Below are 21,664 nucleotides of genomic sequence, written 5' to 3'. Positions count from 1 at the left end.
GAAGCCCACTCACCCAGCGGTGACACGAATGAGCCCTGTGCCCAGACTCCACTAGAACCAAAGTTACCATGACAACCTTGGAGACTCTGATGGGAAGGCTGGGCATGTTGAAGAAAAGCACAGCTTTGGCAAGGCACCTGTGTGTGAAGCCTCAGCTCACAGCAGCAATGAATTTGGTGGCCCCCAAGACTGGGGAAAAGTCACACTGTAATCACCTAACTCTAGCACAGCTCATCTCTAAGGTCCTTCTCAGGGACTTGTACTAGACAGAGAGCCTCGAACAGTCCCTGCCTGCCCAGCACAGAAGGCTTCAACTACGATTCTCGGAAATTTTTCTTCCACACTATCAATCATAGTGCTTATGAAGCATGTGCTCTGTCTCCAGCATGAAACGAGGTACTATGCAAAATGGGGCATTTCCTAAAAATGTGTGAGACACAGCTCCCCACCTCCTTGGGGACTACAAAACAAGAACACATCATTTTAAGAGAGAAAGAAACTGTCATGGTCTAAGTCCAGAATATTTGATGAAGACCAGTGTGCTATATGAACTGAGGGCCCAAAGAGCACAAAACGCTTCCAGGAAAAGGTGGGGCTTAAACTAGGCTTATTTTACGGTGTCCCTGTAACTACTGTTCTCCTTAAAGTACACTTTCTTCTACCCTCCGCCACCTTAATCCACTAGAATCCACCTCTCAAATATTGTCTTAGCAACCTGTTTACTGATTAACAGCAACGAGCCTGGCAGGCCAGCATCAATGCAGCTGCCGAAACGCAGCCCTTTGGTTCTGGGTTGCTTTTATGCCATCATAGAATTTGAAGGTCAGAAGGGACTCCAGAGGTCACCTAGCCTACACTCCCTTCTGTAGCTTAGGAAGGAGACATCTGGGGGCATGTTCTCCAAGCTTCCTAGGACAGTAAACCCAGTGGCTGTGGGATCTGGTCAGCTGTGGAAGCCTCATGCCCACAAAGATGCAGGAGCTGTCAGGACACAAAGCACACGTGGACAGTCTCACTGGTGTGCACAGAACACAATTAGCTCGAAGAGTCAGACCATCGCAGCGCTGAATTATCCCTTCAACCAACCAAAGTTCATCAGACCAGCCGCACTAGCGCCATCAAGCTGAATCTCAAAGTCGGTGTGGAGGTGTGGTGGTTTGTCCCCAAGCTAGCTCTAGCCCAGCTTAGTGCTCCTGGAGCACAAGGGCCGGACCTCCCTCTTCTGCACATCTCCAAGCCTAGTACAATGCCTGACACACTGCAGTGAGCTGAGTGTGGCTTTGGTGAACAGAACTGAATTGCACAAACTAAATTGTACTGAATGACGCAGAATTCATCACTGTGAGCGAGAGAAACATCAGGTACCAGGAAATGTGACAGTGGCCAGAAAAGGATTAAAAGATGGGTAAACCAGCTCCCCTCCTCGCCTTCCCAGCACCTCAGGGTCTCTCAGTCCAGAGAGAAATAGCCATTTATCAGTTTGGTGAGACGGAGATACTGACTGCATCTGGAAAGAGTATTTGTAATAGACAACAGGTATTAAAAGGTCCATACATGGCAGGCACCCTGCTGAATTCTTTCTTGAATCCTCACACAATCCTATGAGGTAGGCTGTCTTAGGAGCTCCATCTCTCAGATGAAGAAAATGAGTCTTAGAATAATTAAGGGATCTTAAGTAAGTACAGAAATGAGCTTTGGACTTTTGGAAGAAGGAGGAAGTGAGTGGGTTTTCAAAGGATAGGTCAGACTTTGATAGCAATATATGGATAGCAAAAGAGGGAAGAAATACGAGAAGGCATGGTCAGAGGGGTAGGAAGAGGCCAGGACAGAGCGCCATCTGTCACCGCAGCCAGGAGGAGAGGAAGGACGAGTTTCGATGGCAGCGGGCTGGGCAGACTAGATCAGGACTGAACTTTCCGGTGCAGGTGGCGGTAGGTCAGAGCTGAGGCTAGCAGGAGCAGTAAAGATGGAAGTCAGATCACAGTGGCCGGAACAGGAATGAGAGTCAGAGGTCCCAAGTGGAGACCTGCTTTTAGGTCACATGGTAGAGGTAGCCTGGCTGGATGCGAAGCAGAGTCAGGAAGGCTCTTGGTAAGAGAGCCTTGAGCTTCTTTCGTGGAGAAAGCAGCAGGAGCCCATGAAGTGGGAGAGGTCGGGGATGCAAGAGAAAGAGGGATGGTGTAGATGGCGGGGGTGTGCCTTACAAGGAACGAGTGTATAACACAGCGTCGTGCACCTGGGCAACCATCCTCTCCCCTGCATCCTCTGCACAGATTTTTATGAAAAAAATAAGTCATTTTGTATTTTTGCCTCTTCAGAAACGGCAGTAAAACTCACCCTTAGCAAATGTGTGTTCTCTGTCAGGCTGGGTACTAGGTAATCTGAAGCTTAGTGGATCATTGAAAAGTCTCAGAAGCTCAGCCAGTGACAGGAGGCGAGATGCCAGCAGGGAGACATCTGGTCCCAGTTCTGTGAGACTGGAGTTCAGGGCATCAAAAATGTTTGTGCAGAAGGGATCTGACAGAGCAGCAGCCCACTGCCATCTGCCCACCGAACGTTCCAGGACCACAAAGACAGAACGACTAAGTCCCCGGCTCACCTCCAGTGACCCTCCTCTCCACTAGTCAACTTCCAAGTTAGCAACATGATCACAAAACAGCATCTTCTTTTTTCCATCTTGTAGAGGAAAATGAAATACCCTCAGGTATCTACCGCTTGCTTCTTCTGAACACTTACTAAGCACCCGCTATATGCCAGGCTGCACCTGTTAGCTTTCACTGCGTAACAGTTCACCGCCAAACAGCAAGCATGTAGTATTTCTCAGGATTCTGCAGGTCCAGGTGAAAATCGAGGCTTCTGATGAAAGGACAGTGGGAGGCACAGAGATGGGAGTGGCCATTTCTTCCTGCTCAGGGAAGGCTCTGAAAAGAGAAGCACTTGATGGAGGCCTCAGACCTCAGCTCTGACATGGGGTAGAAGCTCATCAGATGAAAGGGTGAGGGGAAGAGGGGTCATTGGAAGAAAGAGAAATAGCAGGTAAAGCATGAAACAGCAGGATGAGATGGGGGAACCGTCCAGAAATCAGTGTGAGTAGAACCCAGGGTGATGCAAGGGAGGGAGGAGATGGCAGGAGAGGTTGGAAAAGTTGGATCTAGAAGGATGGTCAGCAACGCCAGGGTTGTCTTTGCTGAACCAAGGGAAAGGCAGTGGAGAAGAGGAGATATTTCCAAAAGCTATTTTGAAGTAGCTTGAAAATTGGATGTAAAAGTCATCCCAGAGAGAGTCAACCTCAAGAGAGAAAGAATGACGAGTGCCAGGTTTTGGCCCATGTGAGCGGGTGGACAGCAGTACCAGCAGGACCAGGACTGGGAAGGGGACTCGAGAAGGACAACAGGAGTAATGACGATGACCTTGTGCCTCAGCGACACCAGGGAACGCCTGTGTGGCGGGTGGTTGTAAACATTGGCTTGGACTCAGAAAGAGAGTTCTGGGCTGGAGAATTCAATTTGCAAGCTGTCAGCATATGCAGCGCTCTGGGCTATGATATTGAAAAGAATAGATCTTAAACATGGCTCATCCCAGCTGGAAAAAATGGAAAAGAAAAGTAATTTCTTTTTTTTAAAAAAAAGGACAATCATTTTCAAATTCTTTTCTCTCCCAACAAAGGAATCAGCTAAGGGTTTGTTTCAAAACCAAACAAAAAGGGGGAAGCGATGGGCTTTCTACATGAATGCAATGGGTAATTCACGAGGCTCTGAAAAATACAGCTGCCGTTTCGCCAATCGTTTCCTGTGCCTGTGTAAACACTACCATATTCTCTGAAGCTTTCTCCCCTCCTTCAAGAAGGTAAACTGTGCTTTGCCAGTAAGTAGGGGCAGAACAAGAATTCAGTCTCCAAATTCTTTCTGGTAAGACCGTTCTTTCAGAAGAGTTTTCAGGTAGTAAACAGATGGCGTCCCACTTTGGTTACTGCTAAGCTGCAGAACTGGTTAGGAGCATGGGAAGTCCAAGGGGCCAAGTGTAGTTAGCTGTTACTACTTACGTAGCTGAGGAAGACCGAAGAGCAGAAGGAAGATGGATCTGGCGACAGAGTTCACGCCGTGGCATGGCCCTGCCTGGTAGGAACTGGGTGCTCCTGTTTGGGGAGCATTTTGCTACAACACCAAAAAGGAAAACAAAAATAACCTGCTGTCCTGTAAATTTAGGGAGTACTGGACACTGAATCCCCTTGTAGAGAACCACAATAGTGAAGAAACTTAGTTACCTTTATTTTGTCAGTGTTTCCTCCAGTTTATTTGGCCAAGGAAACTTGGTTTCACAGAGCTCTTAATATGATCTGATAATCTTAATGAAACATGAAAATGCATCTTAGGAAACCCCATCTCCAGGGCCTCCTGCCACTGGCTCTGCAGAGTCCCCCAAGCTACCCACTCCGTCTTCCTACCAAAGCAGACATGGATTTGTACCAAGAGGCGGCGCCTTCTCCCATCCTCATAAACCCGGGGACAGCATCTCAGCTCCCAGCGTCTCTCTCAATTTAAATTCTGCATTTGAGTGGTCAAAACAGCTGCCTCCCCTCCCCCAAACCTGCCTGGCTCTGGGAGGGATCCCTCTCCAAGAGGAAATCCACCATTTCCTGTCCAAGCAGCGCCTCTGGCGAAGTGGGCCTTTGACCTGCTGAACTGGGGGGTCTGTCTTGGGGATTTTTCCAGGACAGAGGAAAAACTCCTCTTAGAAAAGATTCTTTGTCCTGGAGCAGCGCGCCTTGAGGGACAAATCAAAAACACAGTCAGATTTTTGTAGCCTTTTTTTTCTTTTATTCTATATATTAGGTCAATAAGAAGTGCTCTTTTAAAAATGAAATCTAGTTCAGGAAAAGGAAGAATGTTTATGACAGCTTCTTTTCTTTCAGATATTATATCCTATTTTAGATCAGGAAATGCAACATCTGCATCTACTCTTAAGGGTTCTCTTTTTATTTCCTCATCACCAGAGATTTTCTTCTTTGGCTAAAATGTCAGACGCTATAAATTTGAATGCACCTTTGAACTAACTTTGTGTAAGATGAGACCAGGGGTGCTGAGGGAAAGTACTTAAGAAAAATGAGAAAGATGGAGGAATTGAAAAGGGGGTATAAATTGGCATCAGTTCAGCTATGACAGATAAACAAAGAAATTAGCAAATAAACCATTGCATTGACCTCATTAGGAGATTCCAGGTGCTGGAGAAGTAGGAAGAAAGAGGGGTGTCTGAGTGAATCAGAGAATGGGTCCAATGGGGTGCAGGGTCCTGCAAATACTATGTATTAAATACTATCTGAAGAGCTGACTTTCCATTTTCATTCAGAACATATAAGATAGTTAGACTGCAGCATTCTCATTGTATCATTTCCCCCATGTGTGTAGTGGAGGCTGGGAAATCACCTTCAATCTTTCTTCTTAGGTCTTTGACTTATTCCTTCATCCTACACTATATCACCCATCCTGTGCTCAGACCCAAAGGCTTCCTCCCAGGCCTGCATGGATGTCCCAACCCTTGGGAGACCCCAGGTGCCATGGTGGAGGAAGGAAGTTGACTGAGTTATTCAATGCAGGAAGATTTTCTCAAGGCAGATACAAGTGCATAGGGTTTATGTCAATCGGTTAGTATTGCTCTGGGCTGCAAGTAACCAATCAGGTGTCTTGAATAAATAAGAAACCTAGAGGGAGGCGGCTGTTGGTTTTGGTCTAGTACCTTAACCAAGTTCAAGTTGATGTCTGCAATTTTTGTAAGCCTTCCCCAGTGATCATAAGATGATTGCCGTGCTCTAGACATCACATCTACATTCAATCTTTCTTTTAGGATCTAAGAAACAGAAAGAAGTGGGTCTGGTGATGTCTTTCCTTTTTACCAGGAAGGAGAAATGTTTCTCAGCAGCCCCCAGCAAGCTTTGACTTATAACTCAGTAGCCAAAACATGTGATGTAGCTTCAAGGGGGCCTGGAAAGGGGGGTGTTGAGGTTTCCCAGCCTCTAAAATGGAGTCAACAAGAAGACTGAGTAGGTCTATGGGCTCAACCAATGATAAGCGTCTGCCACAGGATTATTATCCATTCATTTTATTATTACTGGATGCTTATCCCTGCAGTAGATCAAGGACCCCATCACGAAGCTACTAAGGCCACATTCTGCTCATCACTTGACCACTTACAGTTGAGCTATGGTGTGAGTGAGCTAACAGTAGGCAATAACTTTGCTCCCATTTAAAATAAAAGCTTTTAAATTAGCTGGAAAAAAAAATTTTAGGACCACTCATGTCTTCCAAAAACTCTCAAGTTTCTTTGGTTTACATCAAAGTCCTATCTAATTTGCTCCCAAGAGGAAACCTACCACAATAGTAAAGTTGTATATTTCCACAGGGATTTTCCCTAAACTGTTAATGAGTTGTGACTTCCTTATATGTGCATGCAGACGAGACTGGTGCTCTCCAAGCAGGTAGACAGAATTTGAACCAGATGGTTCAAGGAAAGGAAACTGGATTAGCAGATCATTTCAAACACCTCCATGTGTTGACTGAAATCCATAAGGGGAATGACAAAACATGTACCTTATTTTCTCAACAAACTGTGCACCATATTGAATGTTAAAGATTAAATTGAGGGAGGGGTAGAGCAAGCTCTGGTTTTTCTTTCTTTGTCACTAGAACCATAAGCCTAGTTTTGCCTGATTAATGTATCCGGAGGGGGCAGGGAAGAAAAAGAAACGCATGGCTGGTTCATAAACTCTTACCACTGAGGAACCCTGTGGTAATCCTATAGCAAGAGCCTTTGAGTTAATCGGAGGTGGCAAGGGTGTGTCTAATTTCCATGAGTTCCTGTATGGAAAGCAAATCCCATTTTGCTTGATTTTCCAGTTTAAACAATAAACCATAAAAGTCTCTCATCCCCACCCGTAAGCCAACTTCATTGAAATGGGGGTTGATGCAAATTAAGGCACTTTCCAGTATTCAGGCTCCCAGTTTAATTAAAGCCCAATTTGGTCAAGGAGTAAACTGGTATTTATACATCAGGAGAAAATCTGGTTCCAGTAATTAAAGGGATTTTCTAAATCTTGTCCCCCCATGTTCGAACACCCTTTTTAATAGTTAATTAAAGACTCCTTAACCATCCTTTGAAGGCAATTTGAAAAAAGAAAAGATTAGGGACCTGCCACAAAGACATCACTGACAACAGGGACTGAAATTCTTTGTTAGTCCCTTTAAGGAAAACTAAGGTCTTCATTTACCTAAAATACTGTGAGTATGTGGACTTTTTCTTTTTCTTTTAACAAGAGGAGATACTTAGTTACCTCTATAAATAAGTACAAGCTGGGTAGCCATGCAAATTTCACAGCTGTTCCACAAGCATAAGCCAGTCTGCGAGTCACCTGCACACCACCGCAGTGAGGGTAGGTTGGGAGCACAGATGTCTTCTTCCTCTGGTTTCCTAAGGTAGGACTGGTGCCAAAATGGCAAATGCCATAGACAAGCCCCCCACTCCCACCCAGTTGCAGGAAAGACCAACATCCTCCCTTGGCAATTCTGCGTGCTGTCCCTATTCGAAATGCATTTAAACTAGTTAGCTAGATCATTCAGTGAACATTTAACCAGCCCCGTGCTAGGTGCTGGGAGGTACACAGTTGAATGCAGTGTAGTTCTTGCTGCTCAGAGACTGGACCCTGATTAAGAAGACAAACACTTGTCCAGGTAATGCTAATCCAAGTCGTACAGACATGGAAGATGTACTAGGGGTACAAACGAAGGACACCGTGATAATGGGGCAAAGGGAGAGAGACACTGAATGGCAACCCCTCCTGGAGGGTATTAAGCGCTCCCCTGACAGGTAGGAGAAGCAGATACCTGGAGAATAATACTCCCAGACAGAGAGAACAAGGATACAGTGGCAGGAAGGACCAATGCACAGTCAAGAAAGAGCCTGGAGACCCCTGGGGCTGGAGCAAAGGGCTCCCAGTGTCGGGGGCTGGCAGGAGGGAAGACATGAGGTCAGCAAAGGCCAGATTGTAGAGGGGCTTTCCTACCTGGCCAAGAAGTTCATTTCATTCTGTACAAAAGCGGGTAGAGGGGATAGAAGTAACTGGGTCGAAGACAAAAAGAGACTTAGGCAAGAAACCGGTTCAGTTGTTTTCAGTCAAGTCTATGGCAGCAGCGCCCAATAGTGCACTCAAAGGCAAGAGGTCTTCAGAAAGGGGTACTCACATCCCCAAGGATCCACAAAGGCTTTCCAGAGGGTACATATACTAACTGGATTATTTGAAGGGAATCGATTTCTAGATCCTCAACTCCTGTATTTTTCCTAAAACTGCCTGATAACCAGAATCACACTTGAAAAAAAAAAAAAAGTCATGCCCCTGCCTATGCCAGATCTTCCAGTGGTGGGCTAGGATTCATCAAGACCCCTTAAACGTATAGGCTTCCTGTCTTTCCTTGTCCTCTTGGTTCTTTCTGTTAAGGATGAAACTTGACCCTTGAGGGAGGTTCTGAATTCAGAATGATCCATGCAGTATAGATTAGGGACATTGATCATTCAAATGTTCTTAGAATCTCCTCTAGAATTATCAACCTTTTAAAGATAAAACCCACAGGTTAAAATTCAGCTTAAATTCTTTCCAATTCAAACAGCATTTCAGGAAGTTGCTTAAAATCTCTTTCATCAAAGCTGTCATAAAGCATTTATTTTAATTACAGTAAGTTCTCATCTTATTTCATATCATAATGTGCTTAACATTTTCTACCTCCTGCCAACAAGGTGGGAACTTTTTAAATCCAGGATGAAAAAGTTTAGATGTTAGTGTAAATGTTTCCAAGAGAGTACCTAGTTTTTGAAAAACCTTTTGGGTGTACCCAGGCAAATGAGTTTCAAGAAACCCAGTTTCCCCAGGATGTCAATATAAGTTGGGAAGGGAAACCAAGCCGGGGGGGAGGTTGGTCTCTGTGGTAAATGAAGTTTGAGAGGTGCTGAGTTACAGGGGAACAGGCCTCAGAAACTTTTAACAGACTAATAATGCTAGGATTCTCTCGAGAAAGAGCTATAGTGTTCAGTTTTTCCCAAGCTCTGACCATAGGAGAGACGCAGCAGCAAGGGGTAACTTGAGAGCATTTTACACCTCATCCCAATGATCTCCATCTCTCCAGCTTCCCCCAGCTACACCCCATAACACATAAACTAAGTAAATACAGCGTCTTACTAGAAACACGAGCTTCAGGCAACGGTGTGCTGGAGCCTGTTAGCATGGGCTCACACCAGCAGTTTGGGCACAATTGGCAACACAAATGTCCTCTGAGAAAAAAGTTCCGGAGCAGTAGTCCAGAAGTAAACAACTGAAGCAACTGTGGAGATAACGCCAGACCTCTAAGACGTCTATGTACTTCCCTTATGAGACCCAGATGTGCAAGTCAGATATTTATCTACTGAATTATCTGCAAACTTGCTTCAGCTCTTAACATCGTTTCATATGAATCTGTTCATAGAATACTTAGATCATTCCTGATTGGGACCTTACTAGTGACAGATTTCTCCTACCACAAAGTGTGCAGAAAGAAGCCAGTTAGCTAGAGGCATGGACCAGAAGTGGAGACAGACCAGGATAGAGGACATCAACCTTTATCATCAATTCGTGCTAGAGATCAAATCCAGTCCTCTGTGTTTAATTCACATGATATGTCTTTCCAGAATGTTAACAAATATTGTCTTTGCTCGTCTTAGACAAGACTCAAAAAGTGTAGTTGGTTGTCCATCGAACACCCCCCAAACACCTCCAATTTAGTTAATTCACTGGATAAAACGGTGTCTTTTCAATTCCAAGATTAATAAAATTTCTTGTTGATATCAGTTCGACAAGATTAACCTATTGATTGACTGAATCTTCGACCTTTAAACTGAGTATTTTGCCTTTGTGTCTGATGATGACATGTCAGTGTGCCAAATGGACAGGCCATCTGGCAAGGGCTGCCCTGCGAGATAAGGAAGAAAGGCAGGCTCCTTACAGCAGGGGTGCTCAGTGTCGAACTCCGTTGAATGCCGTGACAATGAAAGCTTCTCCAACAAAAAGTGTCCTTCAGATGCCAGCTTCATATCTCCCCGTCACATCTGTGCTGTCTCTGTGCGAGGACGAGTGATTCTGACCTGGCCTCCCCTCACCCTCAGAGTCCCCACAACACAGTGCAAAGGACATGGGTAATTCTCTAATGCAGGGCCAGCAACACCGAATTTCAGAGATAAAGTGAAGGCCCTTTCCAACCTCCAGTCATAGAAATAAATAAGCAACAACGATGTAATAGACAGCATGAGAAAAATGGTCAAGAACATTGCAATAACTCTGTATGGGGACAGACGGTCACTAGACTTACCACGGTGATCATTTCACAACGTCTACAAATGTCAAATCACGGCGTAGTATACCGGAAACTAACATGTCAACTGTTTTTCAATTTTAAAAAGATGCAATTGTCTCTGAACTTTCTTTTCTCACAACATATCTTTACATTACTTTGTAATTTGTATTGTCTAAGCCATCTGTCCTGTCTGCCTGACCAAGAGCTCCTTGAGAGCATGTGCTGCGTGGCCTTTCTTCCATCTCTATCCTCCAAGCCAGCTCTGGGCCGGACACAAAGTGGGCACTGAATGAATGCTTGTTAATGAATAAATGGAAGGTGGAATGAACGGATAATGAAGGCGGGGAAGGAATTTGAGATTTCATTCCCTATCTTCTGGATGAAGCCAGCTGTTAAATCAAAGAACCGTCCTAACAGCATCTTTTGGTCACACTGGTTATGATGACCTGTCTGCACCACAGCATGACAAGAAATGACTGACATTTGTAGGTCTTAGAAACTGGCTCTGCTCTACATTCTCTGAATAATTGGACTGAAATGTATAACCCATTCAAATATTGAGCTATTCTAGGCTTAGCTGCACTTTGTATATTTTGACATTTAACCTCCCTTCCTTCCAGATACTAAATACTGTTGAGTCTCATCTGATGATCTCGGCTTTCCTTAAATGAGCATCTCTCCCCTCTTTATCTTCTCTGTCCCTTCTTGAATGCACAAATACTTCCTATCTTTACAGCCTGATATTGTTCAAATTCAATTCCTTCTTTGGAAAAAATTGTATCTTTTTTGTTTCCTTTATTTTCTATAATTTGTTTCCCAAGGCCTCAGGTCTAAGAGCTGTCCTTGACCCCTGAACTTATACTGAGTTCCCACCGCCACCTCCTCAGCTGGTGGTCCTGGTCTTATCTCTAAAAAATTCCTAGAGTTGCTCCTTGCTGAGAAGGAAACTCATGTGCACACCTAATCTCAACTTATCTTGGCGGTTCCATTTTTTCCATATATGGTCCACATACCTCCCTATTGTCTGCCAGTCTGCAGATGAAGATCCTGTGTCTGTTCCACATCCAAGAGGTGCACACATCACTTCCCTGATTGTCCTCATCTCCTCGGACATTTGGGACTTGTCTAGGCGAGCGTCCATCTTCAAATCTGAGACCGCTCAAATCATTTCTTTAGAACCAGGGATCCCATGTGGAGACTCATGTTTTATTTGGTTTACCCCCTCCAGCTCTGCTACTGACATGATAAAAAGCTAGAGACAAGGTATAGAACTTGGCTCTCTCAAGGAGTATAAAGCAGGGATTTAAGATACTTGGCGTTCATCCATTTTGGAGCGTAGCGCTAAGGACTGATGAATGAGTCTATAACCACGGTAAAGAATTTATTGTAATGGATCTCGATTAGCAGTGCTCTAACTTTACTGGTGATGTGAATGGAGCTCATGATCATATCAGAAATGCATCAGCAGGCGTGGGAGCCCAGGAAGGCTCTACTGTCACTTGCTTTAAGAATTATCTGCCCTCTGTGCTCCCTCCCTTCTCTAAACCCCGCAGAGTTTTTTTAGCAAGTATCAAACTGCCCAGCGATCAATTTTTATCTTGCCATTTTCTGTGGATTAGCTTTGTCCCAATGAGATGATAAAACCCATGCTTGGTCTTTCTCCTGAAACTGCAGTACCAGCTTCAGGACGGGACATGTAAATTCTCAGTAACACTTTTTGATTGGCAGTATAATTTCATCCTGATTATTCTCTTTATCACAGTGAATAAAGGACAGCTTATGACTTCTAATGAGGTTGAAAAACTACTATGTTCAATGCCTTTTTAAAAATATATCTCTGAAAAAGGAGATGTTCCACGCCCTCCCAAATCCCTGAACACCATCCCCAACCATCCTCGGTACTCACAGCCGAATTTCCCCAGAGATTTCCCTGCTCTAGCCTCACTCCTGCTCTCAGGAGTTGATGCTGAGTGGAAGCGCCTCTCTTTTCAACTCACCCACGTTTCCTGGTCACATTCCTCTCCAGCCTCCTCCGTTTTATAGGTAAACCCTGAAAATGCCACATTTATCAGAGATGATAGGCCAGGAGCCAAAATACTCCCCCAGCCCCAGCCCCAGCCCCAAGTATAGCTATAGTGGCCTGGTGGTCTCGCTTCCCTTGTCTGCTACTAAAGAAAAGGAGGAATTCGCATTCACGGAGCACCTGTGTGGGTCAGGGACTCCTCTACTACAGGTAGGGAAGTGATGACAAATGTGTAACGACCCGTCTGGTGGAGGGAGCCCTGATTTGAAGCACTGGCTGATGGTCCTGGTGTAATTAACAGCACGGTAGCCAATTTCAAGCTATGAACGTGACACCACTGAAGGTAAAAGAGGTGTGCGCATCTGCTCCGGGGAGCAGGGAAGAGCAATATGGGGAAGGGTGTGAGGAATATGGGTAAGTTGCTCTGCCACTCAATACGGTCTTTCCCAGCATGTCTGTGAAACCACCTCACAGAGAATAAACATAGCTTTGGCTTTTTTTTTTTTTTTTGGTATCTCATTTTTAAAATTTGTCTTGGCTCCCTTGTTATACACAGAAGACCAACTATTTACCCAGAAGGGTAGCAAAATATGCTGGCCCAAAATATGCCACCCTCCAGCCAGGTTCATTACAGAAGGAGGGCTGCCCCAGCTTGCAAAAGACATTTTTCTCCAATTTCCACAATGCAAAGCACGCTGGGTAGTTTTAATAAAAGGCACTTAATAAAAAATAAATAATACCTTAAGACCATTCATGCAGACACTTCCTGACAATCCCTGGAAGTGCCTGCCGACTAGCCCGTAAGCTAATTATCCTGTAAATTTCCTTTTCTTCCCCAGTGTGGAGGTGAGATCTAATTTGAAAGATTAAAATCTTTGCATGATTACGGTATCTGGTAATTGTTAAGCTCTGTAGTTACATGCTCAGTAGCTACCAACTCAGTGCAGAGAATTACAAGGCGATTTGGGCCTGTGAGATAAGTTCCAAGAATTTTGCTTTTACAGAAGGCAAGGACGTCGAGGTGGCAGAATAACAGACATACTAAATGGAGTAATTTATCGTGAACTTCAGGAAAGAGGGACTTAGGGGTCTCTGATTCATAGACAGGCCAAGTCGCAGAATGCCTTCCTGTGCGTGCATTTCTGAGGTTGTGCTGAACTTTACTTACATAAAAGCACAGCTCAAATGGGTAAAGTTATCCGAGGAGTATTGAGTCTAATCTTCTGGAGGGCTTCCAAACGTCTGCTAGCCTCATAGCAGAGGAACCAAGCAAACCACTATTTATCCCTTCCAAGCACAAAAAGCCAAGACCAAACTTTTCGAACTCAATACTAGAATGATAATAGGAGATTGTGTGTATGTGTGCATATTGTAAAATCAGAATTTTAAAGAAAAAGAAGAGAAAAGAATAAGGCTCTTAGTGTTTATCTTTCCAACCTCACCACTATTTGATTTTGTGCCAACCATTCTTTCTCTGCTTTAGTAGATCACACCGGAAAATTCATTCATTAAGCAAATATTTATTCAGCACCCGGTGCATACCAAGCTCCTGTTCTTGGCACCGGGGGCATGCTGATAATAAAACAGATAAGGACTCAGCTCTCATGGACTCAGTCCAGCAGGAAAGAAAGATTTACTAATACGTGCAAGTATTCGTTTCAATTACTTATCCTTACAGGCAATACTCAGAAGTCCTGGGAGAGAAAGGGGCAGCCCACCATGGAATGTGCAGGGTCTCTCGAGCCTAGCTTGGGGGTTAACGAAAGCAGCTACGAGGATGAGGTGCTTAACGTGAGACCCTAAGGACGAGCAGGCAGTATTCGCTTGGAGAAAGGGGAAGGGCAAAGACAGTCTCTCCTCCCGTCAAAAAGTAACGTAAAGGGAACTTTCAAACCCATTGTCCTTGAAAGTCTTTCTCTCTCCAAACCTTCAAGTTCCCCAACCCAGTTTGTTTGTTGTAGGTAAGATTTTTAAAGATTTTTTGAGTTTTAACCAGTGATGTTACTGGTAGCTGCAGGCATAATTCTTAAAGAACCGGAAATATCAGATGTGACGAAACCGGGCCTTTATGTAGACCAGGCAGTAGTGAGTCACTAGATATTAACTCCAAATGGCCTGGGAGTGGCCTGCTCTAGCATCCATTCTGTGGAGTATCCAGGAGTCAGGCTTCCCTAGTAAAGAGAAAGGGACAGACACATGGACAGCCAAAGAAGGAGGGGCTGGTGGACAGGGGCAGGGTCAAGCCGAGCTCACACAGGACAGGCTGAATGATGGCTCACTGCTTGCTCCACAGGACTATTTCTGACAACCACAAAGAAAAACGCGGAATAAAATCCTTTCCTTGGAGGTTCACATGTGCAGAATGATAAGCCTAACTAGACGACTGTCAACTTCATGCCTCATGTTTTATTGTCATGTGTCAGCTTAACCCATGTCAATGTCTAGAATTTTTGGAAAATGCACCCAACTTCCTTTAAAGGTAGAATTTTTCATCTGATACCAGAATAGGAGCCTCACCATTTACTTCTTTTTGTCTATAGTCGTAACCTGTTACTATTGATGCTTTTTATATTTATAGCCTTGGAGTCGTTTCTGGTTCTTAAAGAAAATGAGAAAAGTCGAAAAAAAGGAAATGCATGCTCCATCACTCAAATCATCATTCAAATAAATGTCATAGTTTACATTTGAGTATTTCTTTCCAATTTTTTTCTCTTACATCATTTTCGGGTGGTACTTTTTCTTCTCGTTAATATAATCAAGCTAATGCCCCACGTATGACTCTGAGAACTGCTTAATTTTTATTTAGCATTCTATCATAAACATTTTCCTCTGTTATGACCTAACTTTTATAAAAATGAGGTGTAATGGTTGCACAACGTTCCATCGAGTGGATGTACCACTCCTTCCTTCACCAGTCTCCTCCTGTTGGGCACTCAGGGCTTCCATAAGCCTTTTAACCTCACACTTTTTCAATAAGGAGGATTACTTCCATAGCAAGGGCCCTTTGGATGTGTCATAATTGGCTCAAAGTTATAAACTTCTAAAGACCCCTAAAATTTATAGTCCAGACTGCATCTTTAAAATATGATGTCGTTTTATCCTCCCACTGACCATGTTTGAAGGCACTGTCCTGTGCTTGTCAGTTTTCTCTCTTTCTCTCTTAAATTTTACTAATTTGTTAGGCAAAAAAGAAAAGAAAAGAAAAGAAAAGAAAAGAAAAGAAAAGAAAAGAAAAGAAAAGAAAAGAAAAGAAAAGAAAAGAAAAGAAAAAAGAAAAGAAAAGAAATCATGCATGACCTCTTGCCTTAATTTGCATCTGTGTGTTTGGACATTTTCCCATATTTTGTATTAGTTGTAGTTTTCTCTTTGATAGGTTGTCCATTTGTGGTTTTTGTCCACTTTCAATTAGCCCTTTTTTATGCTTTGTGGGGAAAAAAAACTGCTCAGTTTTTGCCTTAAATATTTTTAACATATAGAACTTTTCCATTTTTGTGATGCTGTTTCTCAACTATGACCATAACAGAAAATGCAATTTTCATTTGTAGTACTATTTAAACACAGTTCACTTTTATTTTTTTTCAAATTAATCCAACTACTCTGAGACTGATTGTAGAATGTATCTTTTTACTAGGCTTATGTCTTTTCTTGCTTATGTTCTTATAGCCTGCCTCTTTACTTTTTTTTAAGTTTTTTGAGGGGCGGGAGTGGTAATTAGGTTTATCTATTTTTAATTTAAAGGAAGTACTGGGAATTGAACCCAGGGCCTCATACATGCTAAGCATGTGCTCTACCACTGAGCTATACCCTCCCCACGTCCTTACTTTAATGTATACATGTACTCACATACACATAATGTGCAGGCAGAGATAAAAAAGAGGAGATAAACTATAATTTGCTCTTTTTTTGTTTTAGTCATCAGCCCAATAAAATATTTGGCTAAGGTTAAAAGTCAGTTATAAATGATATTCCTGTCCTTAGGAGCATAGAAGATTGAGAATTGAATGCAGAAAAAAATTAAGTACTAAGAACCTTTTATTTTTAAAATAAAGCAAGCATGTAATTTATTTTTACAAAAATAACTATTTGAAAAAAAATCACTTTTTTTTTAGAATCCTTGTTTGAAATTACCTTCAGATTAGTTTCTGAGCCTCCTTTGTTTTTATTGCAAATGATATTACCCAGATTGATTACAATTCTTTTGACTTAACCTACTTTGGGAGGGTTCCAATAGTAAAGTCTCCCTCATCTCCAGGACTAGAGAGGTCCCACAATGCCTCTGTCCACATCAGTCCATGTTTCTAAGAATCTAAGTGCAAATCTGAAAACCAAAGTAGGGAGGAGGTCTTGGGTAATGGAATGTCCTTGGAATCAGCATAATGCACTTAACGGTGCCTCCTATGAAGGAGTCCGGGTCCACCTGCACATGCTGGTTGTGGTTGGGGTCTCCAAGAGCAGGTGTGCCATGCACAACCTGTACTGCTGAATGTGATGTCCCTGCTTCTCAAGGGGGCATTTGAAAAATCCATTTTGCTTCCTTACCTGAAGCTCAAATACTCAGAATTGCTTTTATTATTTTTTTCAAAAACTAAGAAATGTTGCATAAAATCGAGCTCAAATTGAAATGAGAAAGGCGGCACCGTATCAGATTTAACAATCAACTGTGTGCAAGTAATTTTGAGCACTGCTTTTTCTGATGAGATGTGAACGAGTCAAGCCTACAAAGGTGCAATAGCACAACTGAGAACATTACCACTCTGTGATCCTTGGAGTGTAGGATGGGGCTTATGTCAACATACTCTTGTTCGAAAATTCCTCAGACGCTCACTTTCAGAGGCAGAATCAGCAATGCGGTCGATTATTCATTTAAAAAACACTCTTGGGCATCTCAGCAACAATGAACTAACGTCTTTGGTAGATCAACAATTGTTCAGTCTAATCACAAGAAGAAACCCAGCACAACAGAAAAGTTATCAGCAAAAACATAAAAAGATACATGCCAGCTGTTTCTGGCAGCCCGTTGAAGAGGGGACAGAGCAAGCAATAAGAAATGTTTGCCATATGTTGGGAGATGAGTGGTAATGGAAAATATTCATAAACAAATGACTAACACTTGTCTGTAACACTTGACTAACACCTGTATGTTACTCAGGTGCGCAGATAAAACACATCCATCGCCTTGCCTGGACTCTTCTGGATGCAAGTTACCCTAAGGTTCAGGCAGTCATTTCCAGAGTCTTGTAATTCCTTATGCTGATGGCGCCATCCCTGGTGTCAGCAGTTTTGCTGCATAAGCACGTTAAGTTTAAACCTTAACATCGGAATTAGCATAAAACATCCTGTGTGAAATAATTCACGTTAGAGACTTTCCTTTTCAATTTCAACTGGAGTTGCTATTGTCTAGTACTTCAGATCAGCTTAGAAACCTTTCCTCTTCTCTCTAATCCCATTTCCTTGGTCCTTGGCCTGACATTCCTCATCCTTCCCTCCAGGCAGGCTGCTTCCGCTGTGTTGCTGGGCTGGCTGTTTGGTGTAGGACGAAAGGAAGACGGAGAGTCTGCCCCACTAAGGGTCAAATCCAGCACATGGGAAAATAACCATTTCCCTGGCTTGTATTTAAGCCAGCATGATAGATTTATTTCTCCTGAAATTCACCTTTCCCACAGCAAGAGGCAGGTGAGCAGCCACGGCGGGCAATATAAAATCCAACTAAGGGATGGGAACCCGAGATGCACACAGACCTTCCTGGGTGTTAGCCATCCGTAAACCAGATTGTGGCTTTGACCATCTACTGGGGGTTCAAACACTTGAGAGCTGCATCCCCAAGCCTTGTGGGAGAGCCCAGGCGGTCAGCACTCAAGGCTATGGGAGCCCAGGAGTGACTCTGGTTTTGCCCATGTGAGCACATAGCCATGCTCTGTAATTTGGACGACTTTACTGAAATAGGGACCCCGCCCCAGAAGTTGCTGCATCTCTTGCTTTACAAAATCTTGAGAAAACATGTATATTTAGGCTAGAAGCAGAAGATTGATCAACTTAGTTTTCAAAGGAAGGGATAGTATCCTTTGGGGAAGTTTGGAAATGTGTGCTAGTATTTTTGATTGTTGCAGTGATTGGGAGGCACCGCTAGCATTTAAGTGGGTGGAACCAGAGGTGGTAAACACCTTGCTGAATGTGAGACATGGTCCATGTGACAGAGAATTTTCCCATACCCCACCCTAAATTTCATATGAATGTCCAATTATATAAGTGAAAAACTTGATAAAGATCTGACTCCATATAACACATAAACACAAACTATTTCTTCACAGACTTAATATACATTGAATTTTTCTAGACTGTAACCACCAAGTGCAGATACCTGTTTTGCTTGGAATTTTACCAAGAACTGATCACCCTTTCAGTACGTCTGTGATGACGATGTATCAGCCTGCATATGTAACTGCTGCATTCAAGTATAGATCCAAATACACTTACTGGGAACTTATTTCAAAATGCCAAATACAAAGTTGGCAATACTCAGCTGAGTATTGCTTTTTCTTAAACCCAAACTAATTCATTAGAAATAGTTGTCTCATGGTTACCAAAGGGGAAAGGGTAGGAGGATAAATTAGGAGCTCGGGATTAACAGATATGCCCTCCTATATATAAAATAGATAAACAACAAGGAGCTACTGTATGGTACAGGGAATTCAGTATCTTGTAATAACCTATAATGGAAAAGAATCTGAAAAAAATATGTGTATAACCGAATCACTTTGCTGTACCCCTGAAGCTAACACAACTTTGTAAAGCAACTATACATCAATTAAAAAAAAAAAAAAACCTCACTAAGGTGAGGGTAAAGCTCAGTGGAGGAGCACATGCCTAGCATGCACAAGGTTCTGGGTTCAATCCCCAGTGCCTCTGTTTAAAAATATAAACAAATAAACCTAAAATTACCTCCCCACATTGAGGGAAAAAAGAAAACAATTTTTGAAAACTGAGTAGTTGTTAAACAACAGTTGGAAAGATAAGATTAAAAAAAGAAGTAGTTGTAAGTATGGAATTACTTCAGAGTATCTTTTAGTCTAGTCATGCCAAAAATACATACACTTTTATTATAAGTTACTTTCCTATTTTTTTCCTTCCTATTACAGGACGCACTAGACCCTGTGTGCCCCACCCCAGCCCCCGTTCCAGGGTTTCCTCTGCTGCAGGAGTGTGGACTGCTGCCAGCCCACTGCTGAGCGCCCCCACCCTCTCCCTGCAACCCCCTGTCTCCAGAGGGCTGCCAATGCCAAGGTCCCACCCTGTGGCTCCTGCCAAGGAGCTGTCTGCGTCCACTGACTGGCCGCTGGGGGGTAACAAGGCTCTGCTTTGGTGCAATTCCGCAGGGTCACCCAGCTCCAGAGCTCCCACGGGATTGCCTCAACGCACGGCCCAACGTCTGTCTCTGCCCAGCCCTGCTGCCTCCTCTGTCCCACCCGGGCTGGTCCTGGGAGCGAGTCCCACAGACCTCCCGCCCTCTGCTGCTGCCTCAGGTTCTTTCCTGGGGATCTGAGCTGTGACACAGCCCCAACACTACAGTGGTACTAGGACATGGGGTGGTAGGTCATCTGGCAAGTTTTAGACAGTAAAGGGGGAAATGACAAAATATTTATAATGAGGAGAAAAAGAAGCACTGAGTCTGATGGACAGGAGAACCTCTGGACTAGGTCATCTCTTCAGGGTCCCTCTGAGACAGGAGGGAAAGGGGCAGGGCACAACCAACAAAGGAATGACACAGCAATTGAAATTAGGACAAAACCTGGTTAAAACCCAACTGGGCCCAAGATGGCGGGAGCGCTGGCTCCCCCAGTAGACCTTGAGCCGCATTATGCTCACTGTGATACATCAGCATGCTAAGTGGCACTCCCACAGGCACCATGACAGCTTCCAGGCTGACCACAAAAGGCCAGAAAGTGGGCAGTGGCCCAGTTCTGGGAGTCCCTGCCCCTTCTCCCAAGTACCTGGAATAACCCTCCCACTTGTTAGCATATGAAGTTACTGAGCCTACAAAACCCACTGACCCCGCACCTCGGGGTTGCCCTCTCTCTCGCCTTCTGAGAGGCCCGCACTCTGTCTGTGGAGTGTGTTTCTCTGAATAAATCTACTTTCACTTCACTATGTCTCACTCTTGAACGCTTTCCTGTGCAAAGCCAAGGACCCTCACTTGATGGGGTGCGTCCCAGGGACTCGCCCAAGACCTGGGACACCGCCATCCCCTCTCACCCGGTTTTCCTACACCTCCACCTTAAGACCCACTCCTTTAGGGCAGGAACACAGCTTGCCCCAAATGGGCTGCAAGTAACCAAGACTCAAAATGATGCTGTATGTAACCCTTTCTCACACACTTGAATGAAGTAAGTGGTCCTGTGCAGCGTCACTTCACATCAGCACTTTTCTTCCCCAGGTTACCCGCCTAACAGGCCCTGTATCCCTCGGTGAGCACTCGCTGTCCGTGATGCGACCAGCAGACCCCAGCCGCGCGTGCCCCTCCCGCATTCCTGAGGCCTCGCATGCCCGTGGCCAAGGGCCTCTTTAGCTCTCGGACAGACCCTAGGCGCCTCAGGAAAAAATAAACTGGCTCAGTAGCAACAGGCGCTTTGTCCTCTGAGGCTTTTTTAGATGAAATACAGTTTTAATTTAATTCTTCATATCCTAGTATTGTAGTTCTTCTTCAACTGTCAACTGAAAAAGAGTCTCAGAGCCAGAGGAGAGCCGGAGGGCGTGCGTGTGTGTGTGCGTGTCCGCGGATGCTCTGCGTCTGCGTGGGAGACGGCGCCTGCTGGCCTCGGGGGCAGAGGGGAGGCCAGTCCAAGAGCAAGACCAGTGAGCTCTACGTCTGCTCCTCTGGTCTAATTTCCCCATCAGGCTGCCCCAAACCAACAGTTCAAAATCCTCTGAAAGAACTAAATTTTTCCTCGTGTCACACGAGTATTCCTTTATAATCAGTCAAGCCAGAATGAAGCTAACTTACCCGGTTCTGGGACTCCATTCACATCGCCTGCTGACGCAATACCTCAGGAGCCACAGGGTCACTGACTGTCTCAGTGGCTGGACGTTCTGCACAGAAACACAGCCCCGTGGCTGAAAGTGTGACCCCAGTTCCTCGGTGCTGGCGTGCTGCCTGCGGGCTGTCGGGGTGTGGGGGCCGTCTAGTCGCTCAGTATGTCTTCCTTACCTCCTTCACCTGTAGTACTAGACTGAGGGTCCGAGTTTCCACCTCAGGTTCCTCTCAGGGGTGTGGCGATGA

The 21,664-nt window shown here is 44.3% G+C and overlaps 1 long non-coding RNA gene across 5 annotated transcripts in view; it reads right to left on the bottom strand.

Moving 5' to 3' along the window:
* LOC140695650 (uncharacterized) overlaps positions 1–21,664 on the bottom strand; it is a 141,395-nt gene extending 119,731 nt beyond the window's left edge. For all 5 annotated transcript variants that reach the window (XR_012071384.1, XR_012071383.1, XR_012071382.1 and 2 more), the window contains exon 1: positions 21,389–21,664. This is a non-coding gene — a long non-coding RNA (uncharacterized lncRNA). The remainder of the gene's footprint in view (positions 1–21,388) is intronic.

Source organism: Vicugna pacos, chromosome 3 (genome assembly GCF_048564905.1).
Source record: "Vicugna pacos chromosome 3, VicPac4, whole genome shotgun sequence".
Taxonomy (NCBI): Eukaryota; Metazoa; Chordata; class Mammalia; order Artiodactyla; family Camelidae; genus Vicugna; species Vicugna pacos.
The sequence above is the reverse complement of the archived record's forward strand: the minus strand, read 5'-3'. Positions and strand labels throughout refer to the sequence as shown.